Here is a 25,705-nt window from a genome sequence, read left to right as displayed (position 1 = left end):
CGCATCCTGATGACTACATGTGTCTTATTGTAGATGGCATGGATCAGAATACAACAACATTGCCTCGTTTTGTTGCCACTCCACCTAAATTACAAGGAAAGCACTTTCTAAAGACACATCTATGTGGAGTGTTAGTGCATGGAATTAAGTTCTTTGCAGATATATGGATTGATTCCTTGCATCTACATGATAGCAATCAAGTTGTAACATCTATTATGAAGGCAATTCGCAATGTACATGCAAAAAAAGGTCGCCTGCCACCGACTTTGAGAATACAAGCTGATAATTGCTGGCAAGAAAATAAGAATGTACTTATGTTTGCCTTCTGCTCCATGCTAGTTGCTCATCGAATCTTCAATGAGGTCGAATGTGGATTTTTGTATGTTGGGCATACACATGAGGATATCGATCAAGTTTTTAGCACAGTCTCAAGGGAGCTTAAATGCAAGGATGTGGAGACAATAGATGACTTGGTAAGAAGATGTGGCAGGCAAGTTGGTGGTCGTAAGGAAAGTACAGTATGTGAGAGGCTCGAAAGAATGTATGATTGGAAGAGCTTCATTCTACCTTTCATACAAACGGGTGGTGATGCATTGACAGGTCATACCAATCCACACTACTTTCGTTTTTTTTTAAAAGATGAAAAACCCGTAATGCAATGGCAACAGTATTCTCATGATACAAAATGGGAACCTGAAGAACCTTACAGTCTCTTAACTTCAATTCCCAGCAAGGAAAGGTATCCAACATGGGCTCCTATACAAGAATTTAATGAGAGGTCTAATTGTGAAATAGATGGATTAAAAGCATTTATTACATACAAAGAGGAAATGCTCCAGAGATATCCTGATTCGAAGCCTACTTGGAGAGAACACACTACCACTGTAATTAACAAGACACGAAATTTAATAAAGGACCTTGAGAGAATGCGAGGCTCAAAGGATGTCAAGGAAGAATGCAATATGTTTTGGCCAAATGTTCATAACGATTTGCGCCCAGCTCCAGTCTTTGAAAATGATTTTGTATCATTACTCCCACGTCCATATTGTGGACCGAAGAAGAGAGAGTTTATGCCACAAGTAGATATAGAGGTTGATTGTTTTGTTGTGGTTCGGCCATCAGATGATGAATATGAGAATGTGAAGTTTTGGGTTGCAAAAGTAGTTGATGTGCAAAGAGATGACCAAGGGAGAGCTACAACATTTACAGCGGTATGGTATGAGCCAAAGGGCAGGAAGGAGAATATGGATAACAACACATTATATACTAATTGTATAATGAAGGAGTGGGTCCCAAATGATGAAGCAGTCTCTCAAGTTTCGACAGAGACAATCATAGTGTCTTGGCATTCAAGGGCAAAGAAATCAAAGAAGCACATGGGATATGAGGTAGAAGGAAAAATAAAAATACCACAGCAAACTATTTTGCATATACACGAATTTTTAAGGATGCTCGCCATGGAGGAAGTAGAAGGAGATAGCGCAAATGAAGAATGTCCATGATTAAAGCTTTGTATTGAAGTCCATTGATTCAGAAGGATTTTATTTGGGTACTAGGCAAGGAGCCAATCCAAGACAATTATAATCAGAGTCATCACCTCGTATGTCAAATAAGAGTCAAAATATGCACTGGATGTCACCCAAGGGTCAAGGCTTGCCAAGACACAATAGGGAGTTAATGCAGATGGCACCTGGCAAGGGACTATCACATTGAGCAATAAGACAATGGGGAGTCAATGCACCCAAGGGGCAAGGGTAGGCAAGATAACTTGTGGGAGTTAATGCAGATGGCACCTGTATTTTGCACTGGATGTCACCCAAGGGTCATACACGAATTTTTAAGGATGCTCGCCATGGAGGAAGTAGAAGGAGATAGCGCAAATGAAGAATGTCCATGATTAAAGCTTTGTATTGAAGTCCATTGATTCAGAAGGATTTTATTTGGGTACTAGGCGAGGAGCCAATCCAAGACAATTATAATCAGAGTCATCACCTCGTATGTCAAATAAGAGTCAAAATATGCACTGGATGTCACCCAAGGGTCAAGGCTTGCCAAGACAATAGGGAGTTAATGCAGATGGCACCTGGCAAGGGACTATCACATTGAGCAATAAGACAATGGGGAGTCAATGCACCCAAGGGGCAAGGCTTGGCAAGATAACTTGTGGGAGTTAATGCAGATGGCACCTGTATTTTGCACTGGATGTCACCCAAGGGTCAAGGCTTGGCAAGACAACAGGGAGTTAATGCAGATGGCACCTGGCAAGGGACTATCGCATTGAGCAATAAGACAATGGGGAGTCAATGCACCCAAGGGGCAAGGCTTGGCAAGACAAGCCTAGGTCAAATTATGCAGATGGCAATTGGCAAGGGACTGTCGTGACATTGAGCAATAAGACAATGGGGTGTCAAATTATGCAGATGGCACGAATTGAGGCTCTTTAAGAGCAACAATTTAAATTGTAAACATATGTTCAATCTATATCATTTTGGATATAAAGACTGTAGCTAAGAGCAACGTCTCTCAATGTAATCATATACATAATTTAGCTACAATTGCTATTATCCCTCTTTGGTCTTATGGCATCATGTCTTCTTTCTATTTATTAAAAGTTTTGTTAAATTTTGTGCATATTGCCGAGTGACAATGTTATTTTCATGAAATATTTAAGTCTCCTTTCATGGATTTATAAATTTATCATGTCAATGAAAAACGTCAAGGAAAAATATTTAAAATAATTAAATTAACAAATAACTTAGATATAGCTAGAATTTCTAATATAGGATTATTTCAAATTCTTGCATGTTGGTGTAAAAGTATAGATTGAAAAAACAATATTTGTATGTGAATATGATAGAGCCACAAAGTGAACTTTTGATTTGGGAAGGAAAAACGTCAAGGAAAAATATTAAAAATAATTAAATTAACAAATAACTTAGATATAGCTAGAATTTCTAATATAGGATTATTTCAAATTCTTGCATGTTGGTGCAAAAGTATAGATTGAAAAAACAATATTTTTATGTGAATATGACAGTGCCACAAAGTGAACTTTTGATTTGGGAAGAAACTTTTTAGAAAGTAAAATTTTGATTTGGAAAGGATATTTTCATAAAGTAAAGTTTTCATTTGGGAAGGATTTTTGGGCTTCGTCCAAAAACAACACAAAAAGTCCAAAATTAATGAAATAGGTGTTACTTATAGAGTTTCTCTAATCATGAATGAGTGATACCAACTTAAAAAAGTTATATGCATGCAGAACACTTATATACATGATAATTCAAAACTATAGAAGTGAGATTTAATGCGAGACCTATTTTGGTAGTTGATATTAGGAGCACTTAATCTCTTTTAGTTTTAGCCTTTATTGTGATGTGGTAGCTTTACCTTATGATATAATATTTTTATAGTTAAGATATGACACTTTGTGGCTATTATGTGTAGTATAAAAAGATGTTTATTTATGAAATGCGACTTATAATGCAACTTGCTAGGTTGACTACTCTTGCTAATTGATAAATTAATCTTGCTAAAATGTTTTTTAAACAAAGTTTTATCACTCTTAGGTGTTTGATATACTTATAAACACTTTGTAAAAAATGCTAGCTCCTTGAAATCAATTTTATTTTTAGGCATACCAGAGAAAGTTTCAAATCTAAGTACCGTTTGGGTGAACGACCGTGTTACCATACATTTGAGAGCATTTTGTAATCACATGTGATAGTTTTTTGTGCTCCTTATATTTTTAGATAATAGTCCTATGAGTCTACCTTAAGCTCAAGAGAGGAAATCACCAAAAAACACATCTACAACAAGTTGTGATTTTTTTGCCAAAACCTCAAAAGGACACTTTTATATCCTATTATGCTACCAAACTAGTGTTAAAGGCCCATAACTTGCTTATTTGGGACTCGAATTGGACCCAAATTGAACCACAAATTCACACACAGACCATCGAGCTATGGGGAGTTTTTCCAGCAATCCCACAGCATTTAGGCATCCATAACACTCGTCAATTTGCACCCCTGTGTGGGCCTCTTTTTTGCACTATTTTGCTCATAAGATTCCACGATGACATCCGATTGACAATCCGTCTACAGCAGCACATTTTCCCACTCACGTGGGACAATCCTAAGAACATTTTTAACATGACAGTCCCGACTACACTAACGCATCTCTAACCCCCCTAACATTTTTTACTCCTTCCTTGGGAGCCCGTATCTTGGCCGTTTGAAGACCAAATCGCACTCAATCTGACGCTAAGATCCAATACGCAACGTGCTATATCAAATGATAATTTTCAAGTCTTTTTACCATCATTTTCAGTCTCGGTAGTCGCCAATACATAGGCATTGATTTCGACTCATCAATTGCATATTTTTTGCCATTATCAGGCTACGAAGGTCAAAATCAATTGTGAATTTCAAAGTCAAATGCACATACTTAAAGGATACACTTAAGCATTGTGTATGCACTTGAGATTTGGAAGAAGACTAGCACCTGCATACTTTCATGAGCTTCTTTGAACCTCAACACTCTTCAAGAATTCAACATCTCACCATCAACAAGTAGCATGGAGGACCTAATAGTTGAAGAAGAAATAGGTAACGATGATCACCCTGGAGAACAACACAACCGCAACCACAACAACAATGGCAAACGACACTTTGGTAAATTGGAAATGCCAAAGTATAATGGATGAGTGATCCCACTAGGTTCCTTCAACTCTTCGATGTAGCATGTTGTGCAAGAGGCGATCAGTCAAATGAAACCAAAGCCGCCTGATTCCCAATGGCCCTAACCGATGAGGCTTCGAAATGGTACCTTGACCTTCTTGTTTGACCTTCTTGTAGAGGAAAGAGCCACCTGGGCACTACTATCTGAGCAGTTCAGAAAAAGATTCCAAATAGAAAGGCTGCAAGATGAGCCCACATTACAACTAGGTAATATAGATATGCGCAATAAAGAACATACTTAGGAAGAATGAAAAGATTAATAGCAAAGGAAATGATGCAGGCCATCGAGCAAAAGCTGCGTGTCTCTCAGCCACCAACAGTACCCACGGAAAGAAAATGTTTGGTGCCCACACTGTATGGCCAACCATACAACCAATGAATGCCCAATCATGACGAACATACTAAACCCACTAGAAGTGGCTCAGCCCCCATGGTTATGGTGTTCCATTTGCAACATTGCAGGGCATGATGTAAATACTTATTTCTACAATATGAGGGTAGCACAACCCCGGCCCCAACAATACTAACAGTCGCCAATCCCAGTGTACAAACTATAAGAAAATAATACAACGTCTGTGCTCAACAAATAATAGGATCTCGTACGCAAGAGAGAAAACAAGATAGTATGGAGAATCAAAAATTTGATTACTGTAGAACTGATACAATAGATGGCGCTGCCTCCCAACCGTGTGCTCCTGTGAAAGAAGCTTTGATGGTGTGCTGGAAATAGTATAAGACGGAGGCTGGATGCTAAGGAATCAGGGTTGCTATAGCCAGTGATGAAATGGGCTTCACGAGCTTGCTCTTATATAGCCACCAGTCGTAGTCGGTTAGGCTCAATTGGGTGACCGATCCAGTCCGCCTAAAACAATCGACTTGGGGTCAGTCCCGAAATATGCCACCGACCATACGATAGACTCGGTGCGCAAAACAGAGCAATTGACCTATGGTCGCCGTTCGGCCCAGAGCCATCCGGGATCATCTGAGGCTCTAAACGGGCCCTGCAACCCGAGAGTGGGCTACCCTGGGAAATGCTCCATCTACCCTCAGTGCGGTCAGTTAAGGGATGCCTTCCCGCACTTGCATGTAGCCTGGTTGGCAGTGTGCCAACTCTATGTGAAGCCGTCCAACCATCAGGCCACGCATGGCCCCCATCTGGTGTTCAAACCAGGACCTACCGGATAACCGAGCTACTCAAACGCCTTCTCCTCATATGGGGGGCTTACAAGTAGAGTTAGCCGGTTCCTACGTAGTTACATGAGAGTGGAGCATTGATATCTAACACCCCCCCTCAATGTCCACCCGCAAGTGAACTTACTTTTTCGGGCCAATGCCAAGTCGATGAAGATGCCTCTCCAGCAAGTCTCTTCCAAGAGCCTTTGTGAAGATGTCCGTAGTATTCTCTGTAGTCGAACAATACACCAAGTCGACCTCTCCATCCATGATGAGCTTGCGTATAAAGTGATATTGAATCTCAATGTGTTTTTTGCGAGCGTGGAACACTGAGTTCATTGCAATCACCATGCAACTCTGATTGTCACATGATAACTGCGTAGGCTTGTTCTGCACTACACCCATGTTCCCCAAAATCCTCCTCAACCACACTGCCTCGCAAGAAGCAAAGCATGCAGATTTATACTCAGCCTCGGTAGAAGAAAGAGCAACTGTGGGTTGCTTCTTGTTGACCCATGACACAACTCCAGATCTAAGTGAGAAACAGTACCCTGTCCGTGATCTCCTGCTGTCCATGTCTCTTGCCCAATCCGAGTCATAGAATCCGGTCAAGATGTTGCCCTTGGTATAGGTGATGCCATAATCAAGTGTGCCTTTGATGTATTTCAGCACCCGCATCCCTGCCCTCCAATGGTTATCCCGAGGCTTATTAGAAAACCTGCTTTTAGTACACCAGTTGCAAAATTGATGTCCGACCGTGTGTTGCACAGGTAAATCAAGATGCCCACAAGCCTTCTGTACTTCACTTCATCCACCAGTGGTGATGAATCCTCGTTTGAGAGCTTTGCATCAACCTCCATAGGGGTACCAACTGACTTCCACTCAGCCATGCCAAATGCCTTTAGTATCTCTCCAGCATACTTCAGCTGTGAAATGAAGATCTGTTTCGGCTCCTGACAAACTTCAATCTCCAAACAGAAATGCATCAGTTCGAGGTCTATCATTTCAAACTCTTTTCCTAGCAAATGCTTCATCTGCGAGATCTTCTCTTCATGGTTCCCATTATGACAAGGTCGTCCACATAAAGGACCACGACCATACACCTTCCTCCTTCTCTGAAGATATACAAATTTGCATCAGATGGGCTCCTCCTAAACCTGTTTTGTAGAAAGTAGGCATCAATTCGCTGGTACCATGCTCGTGGGGCCTGTTTCAGCCCGTAAAGTGCCTTCTTCAGTTTGCAGACTTTACCTTCTGAACTGGGGATCTCAAAACCTGGTGGTTGTTCCACGTATACCTCCTCTTGAGATCTCCATTCAAAAAGGCAGATTTCACATCCATCTGAAACACGGGCCAACTTCCCTGGGCAGCTAAAGCCAAAACACTGCGAATTGTGGTTAGTCGAGCTGTGGGAGCAAAAGTATCTTGATAATCAAAACCATGTACCTATGCAAATCCTTTTGCCATGAGCCGAGCCTTGTACTTATCCAACGTGCCGTCGGACTTGTACTTGGTCTTGTACACCCACTTGGTTCCGATTACCTTACGTTTTGGTGGTCGATCCACAAGGTCCCAAGTGTTGTTCTTCATTATGGAGCCATACTCCAACTGCATAGCCTCCATCCACCTATCATCGCCCTATGCCTCTTCAAGACACTTGGGTTCATCAGCACAGATCACTTTGTCATTAAAGCATAGTTGACCAAGTGTTCCTACACTCTTCTTTGCTCCTCTAATCTCTTGGACCAGCAGTGTTCGGATGGTTCCTCCTCAATGGCTGGAGGTTCTCTGCCATCCAAAAGCTGCTTTACCCACTTCGGGAATGGCTGTTGCCATGGTGGTTCTATAGGCTCTTCTTCATCTTCTTTGTCTTGAATCCTCCCAAGCACCGTTGGGGGAGTTCAGTCTGCTATTGGTGGCAGTACTAGATGGATATCCTGGTCCTGGTTGTCTGGGAAGGAAGCATCCTCCTCCAATTGATGCGGCTGTTCTGAGAAGACCACATCGCGACTTACAATTACCTTCTTGGTAACAGGGTTATAGAGACGGTAACCCTTCACCTCTTCACTGTAGCCCAAGAAAATACACTTCCGACTCTTCGGTTCCCATTTGGTCCTGGTAGCATCAGGGACATGCACAAAACAGTCACATCCAAAAACTTTGAAATGTGTAGCTGAAGGTTTCTTACTAGAAAAGGCTTACAGTGGAGTTATCCCATTCACAGCCTTCGTGTAGCTACGATTTAGGATGTAAACTGCAGTGTTACATGCTTCAGCCCAGAAAGACTTTGGCAAATCTTTCCCTTTCATCATACTCCGGCCCATTTCACAGAATGTATGCGGCGGGGGTTTCTGCCTCTTGATTCCGTGACTTTTGCAGTAACTTTTGAATTTAGTTGATGTGAACTCTCCACCTCTGTCTGATCTCAACTTCTTCACCTTCCTCTCGGTTTCTTTCTCGACCATTACATGCCATTCCTTGAACCTACTAAAAGCCTCGTCTTTAGTCTTTAGGAATTATATCCATATCCTTCTACTGTAGTTGTCGATCAGCATCATGAAGTAGTAGGAACCACCCAAAGCTTCCATCTCCATCTTTCCGTAGAGGTCCATGTGAACGAGCTCTAGAGGAGCCTTTGCCCTGCTGGCCTCTTTAGGAAAGGGATGCCGATGCTACTTGCCCATCATGCAAGCTTCACATACATCGGGAAAATCTGAAATTTGTGGTAGGTCTGTAATCATTCCACTTTTATGCATCTCCTTAAAAGAACTAAGGTTTAGATGACCAAACCTCTCATGCCAGAGCTTAGTGTTCTTCACATCCGCTCGAGCACTAAAAGGTGAGAGTTCATAAATGTTGTTGCGCCGTGTACCTTTACCAACGACCTTTCCTTGAAGATCCAAGATCTATGCACCATTCTTATCGAATCGAACTTTGAGGTCCCGATCCGTGATCGCAAAAATGGACAACAAGTTCCTCTTGATATCTGGCACATAAAGAACATTGGACAATTGTTTTACAACTCCATCTGACTTGAGAGCAATTGTACCTTTTCCTTTTGCTGGACATTTTGCATCATTGTTGACTGCTACCAGAATGTCATTCCCTACCTGCTGTAGAGAGGTATACCAATCCTTCTGGTCATGTGGCGCAATGCACCACTGTCAATGATTCACGGTTCATCTGCAGGTACATGAACTGCCTCCATGCAAATCTCTTCAATTGCGATGAATAGCTCTACTGGTACTGCCTGCGCGCTTTGCTGGACTCTTTCTTTACTCCATTCTTCTCATTTGCAATCTTCTTTCGTCACTCATTCTGCTTGTGCCCTGCCTTGTTGCAATAGAAGCACTTGATCTTCTTCTTTCTCTTTTTATCATTAGAAGAAGATGGGTTACCAGAGTCCTTACCCTTACCTTTCTTTGATCCGGTCTAGAAAGCCGAATCTTCTCCAGTCCTCATCTTTTAATGCATCTCCTCCTCTAGAATCATCGCGCTGAAATCCTCAAAGTTGAGGGGCGGATTTCTATTTTGCGTATTCAGCACCGTAACAAGACCATCGTACTTTGGTGGGAGAATTCGTATGCACCTTCGTGCTAGATTCTTGCTGGTGATGGTGATGCCAATCGCAGTCATCTGATCGCGCAGATTCTCCACCCTGGTGATGACCTTCTCTGCCACTTCAGACTCAGACAATTTTTCGTTCGTGAGTTGGGTCTCCAAATTCTGAATCCGCGTCTGATTCGTGGTCTCGTACTAATTTTTCAAGACCGTCCATGCCTCTTCTGCTATGGTGACATGTTGAATTAACACCATGACAGAATCACTAACACTGCAGACAATAGAACACGGCACATCTGCATTTCTTCTTGTCCATGCGAGAATCTGATCCATAGTTGGTACTATCTATTGTCTTGCATTGGCTGGACCCGGTCTCGTAACTGGCCTCACATCCACCCCAGTAGCAGTGTCCCAAAGCTCGTATGCGCTTAGGATGGTCTTCATCTTGAACTTCCAGAGTGGATAGTTAGAGCCGTCCAACTTTTCGCTTTCGCCGAACGGTGGGATTCACAGTCTTGCGGGCTGGGCCATCTCTCACAATCTGCTCCCAAATAGAAACACACTACCAAATCTTCTTGCTAGAGTCCAGGCTCTAATACCATGTAAGAAAATAATACAACATCTGTGCTCAACAGATAACAGGATCTCGTACGCAAGAGAGAAAACAAGATAGTATGGAGAATCAAAAATGTGATTACTATAGAACTGATATAATAGATGGCACTGCCTCCCAACCATGCGCTCCTGTGAAAGAAGCTTTGATGGCATCCTAGAAACAGTAGAAGACGGAGGCTGGATGCTAAGGAATCAGGGTTGCTATAGCCAGTGATGAAATGGGCTTCACGGGCTTGCTCTTATATAGCCACCAGTCATAGTCGGTTACGCTTAATTAGGTGATCGACCAGTCTATCCAAAACGATCGACTGGGGGTCAGTCCCGAAACATGCTACCAAGCATATGATAGAACCAGTGCGCAAAACAAAGCAACTGACCTACGATCGCCGTTCAGCCTAGAGCCATCCAGGATCATCTGAGGCTCCAAACAGGCCCCGCAACCTGAGAGTGGGCTACCTCGGGAAATGCTCCATCTACCCTCAATGCGGTCAGTCAAGGGATGCCTTCCCACACTTGCATGTAGCCTAGTTGGCGGTGTGCCAACTACTACATGGATGGTGCCGAAGGACTCATCCCGGTGTATCCTAATCAAGTAAGGCCCCCCACATATCGACGAACACCCATCAAGTGTTTTGGTTGTGGAGAAAACCACCGCATAGCAGAATGCCCACACAAGGGTAACCCCATTACATTCCAACCTGTGTGTAGGGAATGCGGAGTTGGGCATGCTTGCATGGATTGCCCACTAAGAACAAAGCCTCAACCAACTACGGAAGTAAAACCTGATGTACCCCTAGGGATGATAAGTGTGGAAAATCATAGTGTGGCAACACAAAGTGTGGCATCATAGCTAGTCTTGATCATAAAAAATAGCAGAAAGAAGTGGCACGGCAAAAACTCCTTTTCTCTCAAAAAGCAAAGAGCCCTTTAGCAAAACAATCCATGCCAATCCCACAACACAGTGAGACCATGCCTAGCACATCCACGGAAAGTGCCACCCAAGGAGCCAAGGAAGCACACCCCAATGCTGAAATTGAAAAGGCATGTTACCAAGCCTTGAAGCAATGGGTACAACAGGAGTAAGAAAATTTTGAGACAGACAGGATGGTAGCAGTAGAGGTCACAGAGCACCATCAGCACTCAGCATTGACATAGTGATTGGTCCCAACAACTTCCAACAGGTAATAGAGCAACATGCAAAACATCCCCAATTGGATGCCACCACAATAGCAAGCTTGATAAGCTGCCCCGTCATGATTCCAATTGGGACCTTGCTAAGAAATTGCCCTACAATGTGGGAGAGTTTCAAGGGATGGATCGAATCCTCACAATACTCCCCCCCAGCTAAAGAAGATGAAAAGGTAATTTTAGTAAAATTCGATGCTAGGGATGACATAAAAAATGTAACCATCCCACTAGAGCATAAAGCCTTTGGTCAATACCTGGCAATAGTGGATGGCAGAGCTAGTGTAAACATTTTGGCAAGAGAGCTATATGAAGAATGGGGCCTACCTCCAATGCAAAAGGCCACATTTAACATCCGCCTAGCTGACCACACGAAAATGAAGCCATTGGGTATCGTTGACAATGTGTCAACAAAAATTGTTGGAGTAAGATTCACTCTCCAATTTACCATCTTGGATCTTCCAAAGGGAGCCACAACATACTAGATATTGTTGAGAAGACCATGGCTTTGGGAAGCATAGGTACTTAATGATTGGGGCACTGATAGAATCATAATCCAAAATAGAGAAGTTGCTGTCAAGATGGGAACAGTGGATATCAAACCCACTATTCCTAGAAATGTTGAAGACACTTCCTCCACTACAGCCACCAGTCATGCATCCCTTGTACCTACCAATGTACTAAAGCCCATAGAAGGGGATACAAAAAGTAACATAAATAATTGGATACAGACGTTGGCTACAATAGATAATTATTAAACAACACATCCAATGTTGCTAGATGTGGATGCCTAAATGATACAACTAGAAACACCAATCTGGGATGATGAATCAGAACTAGTGGAAATGACACAGTCTTCATGGCAAGCATTCAATGGGACAGTGACCCTGAAGAGTCCATAATAGAAGGCTACAGTGTCGACATAGATTGGGATATGGAAACAGAAGCTGGTAATGCAACCTTGTAGGGCCAAGTATTTGACAATGACTTGGCAATCCTACAAGCACTCATGGCCATAGAATACCCCAAGATCGACCCTCTAGCACTATCCAATAGCAATTTGTCTAGGAAAAAGAAGGAGGGTGTACAATGCCAAGAGCTCAAGATAGATCACTTCAACCAATTCAAAAGAATGTAGACCAGAGTGGTGGAATTGTACTTAACTAAGCCCACAAAAGCACCTTAGTCCCCAAATTTTGAATGGGATCCTAAAGGGCTTGAAGGTGTTTGTATGGCCGAAGAAACATTCCTTGGTAGTATGACTCCTATTGAAAATCCATCACTGGTCTCACAAAGCAAAAAGCTTAGAAAGTTCAAACCCAATGTGAGAATGAAGAGCAAAATGGTGAATAGTAACAAAAAAAGAAGAACAAGGGAACACAGGTGAATTGGATCACATATCTTCCAGTGGAGCTAGTAGCCAAGTAAGCACCTCAAAGTGCCATAAAGACCTAAGGAAAGTTCCCGATTACTTCAAAAACTACACTAGGGGAGAAGCAACGATAGCAATGCCTAGGCCAGTAGAGCTGACAAAAATAGAGAATATTGAGGATACCCTAGCCAAGACAAGGAAACCGAATCTTGCTTTGGACGGAGAAGAAGAAAATCCTGTATACATCGGCAAACAGCTCACTCTAGAAGAAGAAAAAGAATTGAAAGCATTGCTGATGGAATATAGAGATTGCATGGCTTGGTCCTACAAAGAAATGAAAAGGATTTCCCCAAAAGTTGCAATACATACCATACCAATAAGGGAAGGATCCAAACAAAGGTATGCGGACCTTACAAGACAGATCCCAAGTATGGCACCCATGTCTATGAAGAACTAGAAAAATTACTGGATTCTAGTTTCATTTATGAGATCGAGCATATTGATTGGGTGTCAACAATTAAGATTGTTCCTAAGAAAAACAAGAAGCTTAGAATATGTGTTAATTTCAAGAACGTCAATGCAGCAACAATCAAAGATTAGTATCCCCTACCATTAACTAAAACAGTTTTAGAAAAGGTAGTGGGATCTGAAGTGTATAGCTTCTTGGATGGGTTCAACGGGTACAACCAAGTACAAATTGCACCTCAAGATCAGTCAAAGACAACGTTTGCCATAGAATGGGGCATTTTTGCATACAGAGTCATGCCATTCGACTTATGCAATGCCTCATCTACTTTTCAAAGGGTAATGTACACCACCTTCAAGGATTTTCTCAACAAGTTCCTACAAGTCTTCCTCGACGACTTGCACGTACACTCAGGAAAAAAGGATCACTTGAAATTCCTTGAAGAAGTCCTTAAAAAATGCAAGGAGTATGGAATCTCTTTGAATCCTCTAAAATGCCAATTCCTAGTCACACACGAAGTGGTCTTGGGACACAGTCTCTCGACATGGGATTGCAACTGACATGGACAAAATAAAGATCATCATGGAACTCCCCCCCCACTAAATACCAAGGGATTCCAAGTCCTCATGGGATATGCCAGATACTATAGAAGATTCATACTAAGGTATGCCATGATTGCAAGACCCCCATATAAGCTCCTAGTCAACTTCATCTGGACAAACGAATGCGAACAAGCATTCAAAACCCTCAAGTGGAGATTGATCACAACCCCTATTCTAATGGCACCAAATTGGGACATAGAACTTCATGTACATACTGACAGTTCCAATTATGTAGTAGGGAGTCTGTTATGTCAACTTGGCAAACACAACAAAGACTACCCACTATACTTTGCAAGCAGACAACTAAATGATGCGGAGGTGAATTACACCATAATAGAAAGAGAAGCCTTGGAAATGATCTACAGCATGAAGAAATTTTGACACTATCTATTGGCTACTACTGACTTTATCTTCTACACAGATCATCAAGCCTTATTATATCTTGTGAATCAACCATGTACCACAGGCCGAATCACTCAATGGATCCTACTACTACAAGAATTCAATTTCAAAATCGTGGTGAGAAAATGAGCTCAACATTTCATTTTCGATCACATGTAACGATTGAGGATAGGAGAAGAGCCAGAAGGAATAGAAGATGATCTACCACATGCAGCATTATTTCAAATAGACGCTGTGCCTAATTGGTGTGTAGACATCATTGGGTACTTAATGGCAAGAAGACCACCTCTTAAAATGAAAGCAATGGATGCTAGGAAACTAATTCTAAAAGGTGCACCCTATCAACTCATTCTAAGAGAACTATACAAGATAAGCAAGGACCAAGTTTTAAGGAGATGTGTGATGCCACATGAGATCATGCCAATCCTTAGTGAAGCACATGAAGGCATTGCAAGTGGACATTTCCAAGGGTAAGCAACAGCAAGAAAAGTCCTTCTCGTAGGATATTGGTAGCCAACACTTTGGTCAGATGCCTATGAACATGTCAAAAGTTGTGATGTATGCCAACGAACTATTAAACCACAACACAAAGTCTTCAATCCCCTAACAACAGTCATTGCACAAAAACCCTTTGAAAAATGGGAGATTGATTTCGTGGGTCCCATTCATCCAACAGCAAAGGGAACACATGCATGCTACATCATTGTGGCCAATGATTACTTTACCAGATGGGCTGAAGCTAAAGCAATCAGAAAGGTAGATGCCAAAAGCACAGCAAGGTTCTTGTACAAGAATGTGATCACCCGATTTGGATGTCCCATTGAAATTGTGTTAGATAGAGGACTTCATTTTGTCAATGAACTCATCCAAGAACTCTTGTCTGGCTTTATGGTGATCCATAGAAGGACTACACCTTACTACCCCAAAGGGAATGGATAAGCCAAATCCACCAACAAAATATTATGCATTGTCCTCACCAAGGTAGTAGAACCAAAGCGTTCTGATTGGGCAGAGAAACTAAATGCAGCGTTATGGGCATACTGAACCACACTCAAGGTTAGTACAGGAAATACACCTTTTCAATTGGTGTACGGCCTTGAAGCTATGGTCTGACTGGAATTTGTAATACCTAGTCTACGCATAACAGAGTATAAGAATGTATGGGAGATCATGCATCACTGAAAGAAAGACTCTACTAATTAGAGAAGCATACAGAGACCATATTAGTTGCCTATCATGCCATGACAATAGAAAAACAAAGAACCAAGGCATGGTTTGATAGAAACCTCAAAGACAAAGACATCACGGAAGGTGACCTGGTTTTGTTGTACAATACCAAAGTCCTTAAGGGCAAGCTCAAATTTCTAGGTCAAGGACCTTATAGAGTTAAAAAAATGAATCCCATCAGAGCTGTGCTGCTAGAAACACTGGATGGAGTCCAGTTCACAACAACAATAAACAAGAGCTGACTGAAGTGCTACTACATCAACATGCAAGGCATCCCTGACAATAATGAAGATTTGTGGGCCCCAAGTCTTCCATAGTTAGGACTAGATTGTATCACAAGCACTCACTAGCATATGTACGTCTTCGCACATATAGGTAGTTTCAATTAATTTCAACCTAGGGCTCAGAGGTGATGATTGAGTCCTAGCTGTCCTATGATTCCCTTAGCAAATGAAGAATATAGGAGGAATGCCCACCTCACTAGTCATGCATAGTGCACCCACACGTTTTGACCATCACGAATAAGTTGCACAAATAAAATCCCTAAGAGATACTTGTTTTGCTCCACACACATGGCACCCTCATCACAAAAAGAGTAAAATGCATTAGCCACTCACAAAAGAAGCAGACACTCTTAGCACATGGCACTATATTGGCAGTATCAAACTGGGACCTGGTTCATGTGTGCAATGCAAGGAGTCCAATAAGATGGGAAAAAGGCCTACAACGCCATCGAAAAAGCGACACCATGCCAAACAACCCAATCCTCAACCTCGATAGCCCTCCTCAAATTATCGACCTGAAGAAGGACACGATTCAGAATCACCAACCCAAAGGTCAGCACCAAAACAACCATGGCTAGTGGTTCTGGACAATGATACTGATGAGCAAATAAATGTAACATGCCGAGAAGATATGCCATAGAACTAGAGGATCCTAGAGGCAGGAGAAATTGAGGCAGAGCAATTGGCTATGCAGGATGTAAGTGCAGAACACCTTGATGACCAAACCAACAAAGAGCTAGCAATATATGGAACAATATAGCTTGTATGGCCACGAGTCTCAATGTTCGACATGTCACCTGATGCTTACAACTTCTTGCAGTCAAAGGGACTAGGTAGTCTTTTTGAGAAGCTAAAATCCTTCTTACCAACACCTATTATGATAGAATACATTTGTCAATTCATAACATCATATAAAAGCAGAGAGTTGGAGAAAGATAAGTATGGCACAGTAACATATAAAGAAAAGCCCTTACAGATCTACCTTAGTAGATCCACTATGCAAGAGGCTTTCTTATTTCTAGAGGCACAAGAAGAATATCCAAAGAAACATTTGGATGCAAGATTCTCTAAAATTCAGGATTTATTCCCACCTAACACAAAGTCACAAAGCGGGGGAATACACCATGATATGATTCTGGATCCCATATGCAAAGAGGCAGCTGAGTTTTTTGCTAACATTTTCAATCATACAAGAGCCAAAAAATTATATGTCAGTAAAAACTCTTACACTCCTTGGTAGAGCAAAACTACAAGATTGGGCTCAACACATTGTTGAGATATCGAGCTCCACTCGTGATATGCCAAGGTGACCATTGTGCATTTATGTCACCGACTTATTAGCTACAGATGCGGTTGGTACACCGCCCATGAATAATAGCTGGATGATAGCTGGATGACAGCTATCTTTATGTACTCTAGTTAGTGGCTCAGTTAGTATGCCACCTTAGTTAGCTGAGTTTGGTTTGAGACCCACATATAGGGTTCAGCTATTCTTTTGTACTTAGAGTTCTTTTGGCTTTCACAACTAAGAAGAGGAAAACTATTTTTAGCCTCCACCTTTGTGTATATTCCCCCATTGTGTATGTGAGAAAGCTGCAAGTGAGACTCCTTCCTTCTCTCCCACTCTCTTCACATGGTATCAGAGCTCGGTTCGTGGTAAGGAGCTCAAGAAAGCAAACCAATTTCACGGTGTCCTAGTAAGAGGATCAGTGTTGCTTTTCTTTTTTTTGAGTTTGGGAGCAAATCTCTGGTGCTAGCTAAGCCAGAAAGTGCAAGAGTGCACTGTCTCTAATTGGGACGCCCTTCGCGGTGTGGTGAGAGGGCAGTATATGCTATGGAAGAGGGTGAAGCCCTCAGTAAAACAATAATTTTTTTGATTTGAGGCCATTTCGGGGCCCATTTTGGTGGTGGAAGTTTTCTGCAGGCACTCAGGAAAGTGCTCTGTTTTTGTTGTGCGACCACTATTCTGCAGGTCAGTGAAAAGTTATCGTAAAAATTACATCATATGCCTACGAGCAAAGATATTGGGAGTGACAGAATCATTATTATTGCCTATTGATGCATAATCGTCACTAGGAAGTGACTGTGTGGTCAAATACCACTTTTGTCAGTTTTGCAAATTTGCCCTTGTGAGGCAGAAGTTGTGTTTTTTTATAGTGATAGAATATTTTCGAGTGTTCTATAATGGCGTCTGATGCTCCTTCACAGATTGTCAGTGAAAAGCTTGACAAGAACAACTTCCAAGCATGGAAGTTTAGAATGATGAATTTCCTTAAGAGAAAAGGCTATTAGGAGTTCATTACTAGAGTTGAACAAGAACCAGTTATTCCTAATGTTCCCAATCAATAGGAGTTGCAGGCATTTAAAGGCTAGCATGAGAGAGCCAGAAAAGTTATGTACTAGCTATCTATTGGTATTTCAGATTCTATGATTGTGCATATTCAGGATGCAAGCACGCTGAAGGAGGGGTGGGATACTTTGACAAAAATGTATAGCACAAATACGCAAGCTAGGAAAATGCAACTCAAGCAGGAGTTGCATAATGTGCAGAGAGAAAATATGAGCATCAATGACTACCACATGAAGGTGAAGAAGATTGCAGATGCACTTGCTTCTATTGGGTTGCCAGTGGAAGATGCTGATTTAGTTTCTACTCAGTTTCTATGACCTTGAATGGTCTACGAAAGGATTATGCACAATTTCGGACATCCATTGCCACCCGTGAGAATTTTCCTGACTTTGAGGAGTTGATTTCTCTTCTAATTTCTGAAGAGCAGAGAAATGGTGGTGCATCTTCTTCAGGAGGAACCTCAAAAGAAGCTGTCTTCTACTCAATTACTGGAAGAGGTAGAGGCAGAGGTAGGCTGATTTGGAGGCCATGGCAGAAATCAAAATATGCAGCAAATTCAAGAAAACCAATCCTATGGAGGAGGACGTGGTAACTTTAGAGGCAAGGGGAGCCAAAGAGGTCGTGGTGGATGGTAGAGAGGCCAAAATGCAAACAGCAATGTTGAATGCTACTACTATGATAAAATGGGTCATATGGTTAAAGACCGCTATAAAAAGTAGAATGACATCATGATTGGAAAATTGCAGCAAGGCAATTATGCATCCTCTAGTAGATAGGGTGATGACAGAAATGAGCATCTGTTTATGGTGCAGCACATGACCAATTCCGTGACAAGTGCAGAAGAAAGCAATGATGTGTGGTATGTTGACTCAAGTGCATCAAACCACATGACAAGTCATGCAGAATGGATGCAGGATGCAATGAAAATGGAAAGACCAGGATTTGTGGAGACCGGAGATGATACTGCACATCCTATTGTGCAGATTGGTAATATTCCTTTGTCTATGCAAGATGGGAAAAAGAAATACCTGTCTGATGTATTTCATGTCCCAAATATCACCAAGAACCTAGTTTCTGTTGGTTAAATGGTTGAGCAGGGCTTGCAGGTCAGATTTAGTCCTCATGGATGCTTTGTTGAGGATATGAAAAATAAAGGTCGCTTGATAGCAAAAGGGAAGAAGAAGGGCAGGATGTTTACGTTGGATGCAGACATGGCTGAATTGAGTACACCAATGTTTGCACATGGGACCGGTGTAGTTGCAGATATTGATATCTGGCATAAACACATTGGTCATGTTAATGTACAGCGACTTAAATTAATGCAGGCCCAAAATATTATTGTAGGATTGCCTAAGTTCAAGGTTGCAGAAATGCATAAGGTATGTGAAGCCTATCATTTTGGAAAATAGGCAAGGAAACCGTTTCCTAAACATGTTCAAGAGAGTAAGAGTCCATTGGAATTAATCCACTCTGATGTGTGGACTACTAAAGCTGCATCTATTGGAGGCTATCATTATTTTGTCACTTTTCTTGATGACTATAGCAGAAAAGTTTGGGTGTATTTTATGAAAAAGAAAAGTGAAGTGTTTGGGCATTTCAAAGCTTTTAAAGCTATGGTTGAAAAAGAAACAAGCCTGCAAATAAATGCCTAAGGTTAGATGGAAGGGGAGAGTACCTCTCAAATGAGTTTGCAAGTTTCCTACAGGAGCATGGCATAAAGCAGCAATATTCATGCAGTCATACCCCACAACAAAATGGACTTGCAGAAAGGAAAAACAAGCATATTGGAGAGGTATCTCATGCCATGCTTAACGAAAAAGGCCTGCCAGATTATTATTAGGCTCAAGCAGTTGTTACAGCAGTCTGCATAATGAACAAGACTCCCACTACAGCAATACATGGCATGATGCCAAACGAAAGGTATACTGGTAGGAAATCAAATATTTCCCATTTGCAAGTTTTTGGTTGCATTGCCTATGTTCATGTGCCAGATGAGTTGAGATCCAAGTTGGATCCAAAAGCTAAGAAGTGGTTATTCTCTACAGTAGAAAGGGTATAGATGCTATAACCCTTCTACTCGTAAGTTTACAGTGAGCACAGATGTTGTTTTTTATGAGATGAGCAGCTGGTATAAACTAGTAAATGTGATTGATGACGTAGATGCACAAAATGGTAATGCTGCACAGAATTCACAGTAGCAATCACAAAATATTAGTGGACTTGTGGTGTCCTCTAGCAGTGGTTCACATACTTTTCCATGGACAGGCAGATTGAGATCAGGAGGATCTCATTAAAGCAATGCAAATAGTGGTATGCAAGTATCATGAAAAGGAAAAGACAAAGTAGATCAGCACATGGTTGATGTGAATGCAGGTCACTCTTATGTGGATGGTGAATCCAATGGCTCAAAACAGAGCCTTGATAATGAGTCGAGCATTCCTTCTATTGTTACACCTGGAGTAAGGAAGACAAGGGATGTTTTGAGAGCACCTGGTAGTGAGCCTATTTTGTGCAGGTCTACTAGAGCTAGGTATCCTATGGATAGGCTGAAATATGATGGATTTACAGCCATTCACTATGCCTATATGGTCAAAGTGAAACATGAACTAGAACCCACTTCTTTTGAGCAAGCCATGGAAAAAGAAAAATGGGAGAAAGCTATGGATGAAGAAATGGATGCCTTGGAAGCAAATGCTACATGGGAATTGGTGCCTTTGCCTAAAGACAAGAATGCAATTGGCTACAAGTGGGTTTATAATGTGAACCACAATGCAGATGGTTCTGTGAATAGATACAAGGCAAGATTAGTTATCAAGGGGTATGCACAGACATATGGCATTGATTATGAAGAAACATTCAATCTAGTTGCAAGGATGGCAACCATAAGAGAAGTCATTGCTATGGCTGCATCAAAGGGATTGTCTTTACATCATATGGATGTAAAGAATGCCTTCTTGCATGGTGATTTGCAAGAAGAGGTCTATATGAGCAGCCACCACGTTATGTTCATGCTATTTATCCTGAGTTTGTTTACAGGTTGAAGGAAGCCTTGTATGGCTTGAAGCAAGCACCCAGAGCATTGTCTGACAAGATAGAACAATATCTTGTCACTATTGGCTTTCAGATTTCCAAGGCAGATTTCTCACTTTATGTGAGAAAAATAGAGAAAGGTATTATGCTGCTTGTCATTTATGTTGATGATTTGATCATCAACAGTGATAGTGATGAAGATATCCTTCATGTAAAAATGCTATTGAAGCAGAAGTTTGAGATGAAGGATTTGGGAGAGTTGCATTACTTCTTGGGCATTGAGGTGATTAGATCCACAAGTGGGATATGGCTCTTGCAGAGGCAGTATGGATTGGACATACTATCCAAATATGGGATGACAAGCTGTAAGCCTATTTCAATTCCTTTGGAGCAGAATGTGAAGCTGAGCACAGATGCAGGTGAGCTTCTAAAAGACCCTACTATGTACAGATGCATAGTAGGAAGTTTGATTTATATGACTATTACCAGGCCAAATTTGAGCTATGATGTTGGTTTGGTAAGTCAGTTTATGCAGGCTCCAAGGAAATGGCATTTGGATGCGGCTAGATGCATACTGAGGTATGTGAAGTCCACATTGCAGTATGGACTATTTTATGAGATTGGGGTTTAGATACAGTTGCATGGATACCCTGATGCTGATTGGGCTATTAGTATTTCTGATAGACGATCTACCAGTGGATATGTGTTCTCTTTTGGGAGTGCTGCAGTCACTTGCAACAGCAAGAAACAGCCTACAATTGCCTTGTCAAGCACAGAGGCTAAGTACAGGGGTGCAGCAATGGCTGCATGTGAGGTAGCTTGGTTGCATAAGCTACTTCATGATATGCATCAGTCTACAAAAGGTCCAGTTGTCATGTATTGTTACAACATGAGCAGTATACACTTGGCAAATAACCCAGTCTATCATGCTAGAACAAAGCACATTGAGGTGCATTATCACTATGTGTGGGAGAAGGTTCTAGTAGGTTTTATTGATCTAGTTTATGTTAGCACAGAGGATCAGGTAGCTGACATATTCACGAAGGCATTGGGTACAATGAAGCTGCACAAGTTCAGAGATCTGCTTGGTGTGTGCAGGAATTGGGATTGAGCTCGAGGGGGAGTGTTGAGATATCGAGCTCCACTTGTGATATGCCAGGGTGACCATTGTGCATTTATGTCACTGACTTGTTAGCTGCAAATGTGGTTGGTACACCGCCCATGAATAATAGCTGGATGACAGCTATCTTTATGTACTCTAGTTAGTGGCTCAGTTAGTATGCCACCTTAGTTAGCTGAGTTTGGTTTGAGACCCACACATAGGGTTCACCTATTCTTTTATACTTAGAGTTCTTTTAACTTTCACAACTAAGAAGAGGAAAACTGTTTTTAGCCTCCACCTTTGTGTATATTCCCCCATTGTGTATGTGAGAAAGCTGCAAGTGAGACTCCTTTCTTCTCTCCCACTCTCTTCACACACATATCCTTGCTGCTAACCAATTATTTATCCATACACATAATGGAAAAAGCTTCATTGCCCATCGATTGGCCATAATAATTGGGTTTGCAATAGAGCAAGAGGAAGAGTCTAGACCCCTCTCAACACAAGATATAGAGGACTCTAAAACATTGAAATTATCACTAGAATGGGAATTAGACGCTCCACCTACTCTCAATGTGGATAAAATGGATGGGCAACAATCCAAACAGATTCCAGAAAATGACAGTGTGGAACTCTGTCAAAGAATATTGTAACTCAGTTCAGTCTTACTCCCGCAACAGAAGGACTCGAGCATGAAAATCCAAGATGCTACCATGCCACATAATGACTTTGCAAGAAAACCAAATATCATGCCTCTCCAAGAATGACAAGTCACCAACATTGATGACTCCACGACTCTAGAGTCACAACCCCCAAATGTATCTAGTGGCACCATTCGACAAACTGTTGTTCAAGAAATAGATCGAAATTCCACATGCGCACATAGGAGTCAACTCTATGTCCAATACAAGCAAGGCCATAGCACATTCCAAATCATACAACATCACAACCAATAGTTACAACAATGGTCTCAATTATTTGCTACCATGGCATCAGATGACCAAGAAAGAGAAATGGAAAGAAAGATGCTCCCATCACTCCAAATCAAGTTGCAAAGTGCCGAGACTGAAATTATTAAGCTCAAGGAAAGCATGGTAGAAGAAATGTAGCAACATCTCCTTGCACAAAATGCTCTAGCTGAAAGTAGAAAGGATGCCCTACAAGCCATAGTTTCTCTCTAAGAAAAACACCTACAGCTATTTGATGCCTTGAACCAAAAGGAAAAGGTCGAGTTATCCCTCTCTCAAATGCAAGCTAGTTGTGATGATATCAAGAAGGAAATGGTGCACTTAAATGAAAGATTACTACTTAAAGAGGATCAACTCCATGCCACATTAGACCCAAACAATGAGTTGCAGAATAGCCTCAAAGAAGGTAAACATTAAATTCAAGTACTAGAGAAGGAATGCATGGCATCAAGAGAGATACTTGTGCACACCAAAGCAGAACTAGATGCTCAAGAGAAAGAGATACTCCAACTCCGTGTGCTTAATGATCAATTTCCAAGGCATCCAAAAGCATCTCAACAATTCAATAGTCTAAAGCTTGCATACACCTCCACATTGGGTAAGTATAAAGACAAGTGCATGGAGTGGCAAAATCGAAGGCGATTATTTCCAAGTTGGAAATTTAACTACGAAGTCAAGCTGATGATGATGCGGAGGGGTCAACACAAGATCTTTTGCTACAAAGAATCACTACATTATACCAAGAGCTTGTTGCAATCCTCCAACAAGAGGATCATCTTGAAGGAAGTATAGACATACTCTGGAAACACTTGCAAATAAAAATGTGACATGCAGTATCTGTGGTCTTTGGACCAGACCAGTAAGCACAAAGACTCTCCAAGATCTATGCCAGCATATGGATGAAGATGAGAAGGATGTGTTTTCTCTCTCAGTGCATGTAAATCTCATACGGTTAAAGGTTGATGAAATACTACTATATGAATGCTTGATGGGAAGCCCCCCTCTTCAGGTAGTAGCTTGACTCCTACCCCTACTACAACAATCACCAGTAACTTCCATGGGATATAAATCCTAGAAAAATCCAACATTAAAGCTGTCAATGCCTACCAGAAGCGACAAAGATCTGCCAGAGGAATATGTGGTCTACCTTCAATCTAATCTCCCCTATCTTTCCACTCTCTATTATGATCTACTCACATCCCTCCCTAACTTTAGTACTATCCTCCATACCTTTCCATAAATCCATGCTAACCCATATTCCTTGCCATGCCTCTTTGCCCATGCCTCTCAACACTATCGCCTAATCCAAGAATCTAACTCCCATCATCCAGTTACACCTAGCTTTTTTCCAACACTTAACAATCCATACCTTGAGGATTATCAAGTTGCTAAATCAATTTGCCCTGCTCTCCCTCCACTTTCCACCAACATCCCTACTTCTACCTTCTCAAATTCACTACTTGTTTCGACCTCAAGCTTTTCCCATATAACCTCTTCCTCTCCCCCTAGACCACATATTCCTCCAATCTCTCTTGAGTTTTCAATGGAAGACACCATTAATGATTCCATCAATGAGCTTCAAGAATTGGATAATCCAATTCGCACACCCACATGGGAGTTGCAACAAGATACAAATAGGATTCCCATGCCCAGTAATCCCATTGGTGATTTTTGGAGGCAATACCCAAACATGTAGTCAAGAGGAAGATGGGACCTCTCCGAAATTTCAATGAGTATCCGCCAAGCACAAATCACTCCAGACCTCAGCATCAAATTGGAGCCACAGCCTGCTTGGCATAGACCAAAGCTGCTCAATGAAAAGTACCTCCTTGAATACATACAGGCTCCATCTTCCTTTTGCATGCATCCCACATTTGATGCGGTACCCCGTCGCTACCGGTGGGATGCCAATCATCATGATCCATATAATGCAGATGCTCCTCGCAATTGGCAGTTAATCAATACAAACCCTAAAATCAAATGGACAAGCCAGGAAACACTCATTAGAGCCTTGGACAAACATGCATCAATTATGCAAGGAAGTTATGACAAAACACTCAAGGAAAGTAAAAAATACAGTGAAGCCTTAGCAGTCATCCTAGAGGTGTCCGTTACCATTGATGACCATTTGCCCAACCTCAGCTTCAATCCAAATCAACAAATAGATGCTCAAACAACAAGTCGCCTCTTTTAAAGAACCATATCTCTTCAAGGGTGTTATGTGTATTTGTTCGAAGAAATGGATGACACCGGCTTCTTAAAAACTGAGCAAGCAATATACGGTGTTCGTGGATTACAAGGAAAAGATCGACAACAAGCTTGCTCCATCTATCACCACCGCCATCTTTACCATACTCATTGGGTAAACACAACCATAGCACAACATTGTCTGTAGACTCAACCATAACCTAAGGATGGGTAATGAAATCGGTCCAGGGGAGTTGTTAACCCTGTGGCAACAAGGGCCAAAAGTGCAGTCTAGGACAACAACTATGAGAGCATTGTGTGTGGAGTAGCAGCAAAGCTCCGCTTGTAATATCTTGAGCCTGAAAGATGGTATGATGAATCTTAAAGGATGGGGATAGCCAAAATCCGCTCTAGAAAAGATCCAATCATACTTGCAAAATCAGGA

This window comes from Dipteris shenzhenensis, chromosome 14 (genome assembly GCF_047967505.1).
Source record: "Dipteris shenzhenensis isolate YYH24624 ecotype China chromosome 14, Dip_SZ_1.0, whole genome shotgun sequence".
In the NCBI taxonomy this organism is placed as follows: Eukaryota; Viridiplantae; Streptophyta; class Polypodiopsida; order Gleicheniales; family Dipteridaceae; genus Dipteris; species Dipteris shenzhenensis.
This window is presented reverse-complemented; position numbering follows the sequence as displayed.